At 36.9% G+C, this 2,560-nt stretch overlaps 1 pseudogene; it reads left to right on the forward strand.

Annotated features, from left to right (window-relative positions):
• Positions 1-594: 594 nt before the first annotated feature.
• On the forward strand, positions 595-1,209 carry LOC149537599 (phospholipase A1-Igamma1, chloroplastic pseudogene; annotated as a pseudogene).
• Positions 1,210-2,560: the final 1,351 nt, after the last annotated feature.

Below are 2,560 nucleotides of genomic sequence, written 5' to 3' on the forward strand. Positions count from 1 at the left end.
ACAGGAGTAGTATAAAAAGGGGTCATTGGGTCATTTGGATAAAGAAGTTTTGGAGAAATGTTTGCAGTGTTAGCAAGGGCGCAGTGTTAGCATGGGGATAGTAGTGGGGAATATCAACGGGATATTGTGTTCATTGTGTTGCGCATTTCTTTCCCTATTTTATAAGTGAAGTTGCAGTTGTGTTATTTTTCGATATTAGTTGGGAATTTATTTTTCGACCCCATTAAACCAATTCTCAAAGGAGAGATGCTTAGAAATGGTGATTTTGCAAAGCAGTGCTACGATGCATTTGAGAATGCCCCCTCTTCCATATCTTATGGGAACTGTAGGTGCAGCAAAAGCTCTCTCTCCGAACTGCTAAATGGTGGTCGTGGATATGAAGTTACCAAATACATATACCCCAACACGAGTCTTTTGGACTCCATTTTTGGCTAGGAATCAAGTGAAGGCATTGCCTGGATTGGTTATATTGCAGTTTACAGTGATCCGGTTGAGATAAAGAGACTGGGAACACATGACATAGTTGTTGCATGGAGAGGGATGGAGACTGCCTTCGAATGGATGTAAAATTTTAGAGACGTATTGGTTCCTATGATGGCTACGACATGCTCCAAGATCCAAACCATTTCAAATCCAGATATGAAGATTGAGAAGGGATTTCTCAGTTGCTATACTTCCACCGACGAGAACTCAGTAAGATGCATGCTCAGAGCAAGGGGAATTGTAATGGGCGAGATAACCAGATTGGTGAAGAAATACACAGAGAAAAGAGAAAAAGAATTGAGCATAACATTTACTAGACATAGCTTTGGAGCTGCACTTGCAACTCTGAGCGCATATGATATCAAAGAAACCATGGTGAATAAATATAGTTTAACCTCAATTCCCATCACAGTGTTTTTCTACGTGTCTCCTCAAGTGGGGAACCTCTCATTTGCGCAACATATGGAGAAGATTGGCGTCAGAGTGTTGCATGTGGTAAACCACGGAGATTTGGTTTTGAAAATTCCTGGGACTTTTTTAAACGAAAAATTGGGATGGCTGACAAGGATTTTGCACTGCTTTCCATGGGCGTATGTTCATGTGGGAGTTGAGATCACTTTACATAGCAGCAGGCCATCTTTCCTGAAGAGCATTCTCAACCTTGCAAGTTTTCACAACTTGGAGGTTTATTTGCACGCATTTGATGGCTTTCAAGGAAATAACTAATGTCCTCCGGAGGAGATCCATCTCTAGGTAACAGATACTCCGACTACTCCAACCCCTATTCCTCTTACTCAGATTCCCTTCTCACCTAATATTTTCTGTGCGTATTCATTGTTGTTTCCTTTCTCCATTTCTTGCTTAATGTTATTATTGAAGGCATGTGTTCTTTGACTTGGGGCATGAACCGCTCAAGAATGTCTGCATTGCATTCATTCACTCATTGCTCAGTGCTCATGCATTCACAATGTGAAGCATGTGCATCCATTTTAATTTAGTTTATTTTATTTATTTCATGCATAATAAAATTGCATGTTGCAGTTAGCTTTGTAGGCATCATTTTTAATTATCTTTTAATTAGTTTTCATAGTATGAAAAACTACTATTTTTCATTCAATCTCTTTGGATGTTATTGTTTAGGATTTTATATTATCTTCCTTGATCAGCAGTCAAGATTAAGTGCTTTGGTTTTTCTTTATAGTGTATTCTATATTTTTAGAATTGTAATACATTCAATAACAACAGAGTTTTTATTCTGATTTCGGTTGTTTATTTTTATGCTCTATATTTTTTTTCTTTGATTATCAATATAGCATAAGAGCTTTTATTTTTAAATCTTCAATTGGTATCAAAGCAGGTCGTAAAATATTGTTCTCTTGGAGGCAAAGCGGTGGTTTTCTCCAAGATCTTTCAAAATGGCAAATGGTGGCAACTTTCCATTCTAGCTTCCACTGTTTTCTAGAGACAACTATGAACATTGGAGTATAAAGATGAAGACCCTACTATTATCTCAAAAACTTTGAGAATAGTAGAACGAGGATACATCGATCCTGCAAACTTGAATGACTTAAATACCTTAACACAAACTCAATGGAATTAGTTGAAAGAAGAAAAGAAGAAGGATAATGGAGATCTTTTCCTAATTCAAATTCCATTGGATATGTCTATTTTCCCCTTATAGCTGGCATGACAATGTCAAAGGATGCATGGGAAGTCCTTCAAACAACATACCAAGAATCTGATAAGATAAGATTGGCGAGGCTTCTAATCCTTCGAAGATATTTTGAAAATTTAAGGATGAGAGAAGATGAGTCCATTCATGAGTTTATTATGAGGGATCAAACTATTATCAGTCATCTTAAAACTCAAGGGGAAAATATCATAGAGGAAAAAGTTGTAGAGAAGATTCTAAGATCCCTTCCTCCAAATTTTGATCCAGTGGTGATAGCCATTGAATAGAGTAAAGATGTATCTAATTTCAAAATTGAAGAGTTGATAGGTTCTTTGCAATCACATGAAGAGTGCTTAAAGTGTTCAATAAAGAATCTAGTGCAAGCCTTTCAGTTTATAGTCAAAA

The sequence above is a fragment of the Cupressus sempervirens genome, chromosome 9, assembly GCF_028749045.1.
Source record: "Cupressus sempervirens isolate cs-2001-9-10 chromosome 9, ASM2874904v1, whole genome shotgun sequence".
Lineage (NCBI taxonomy): Eukaryota > Viridiplantae > Streptophyta > Pinopsida > Cupressales > Cupressaceae > Cupressus > Cupressus sempervirens.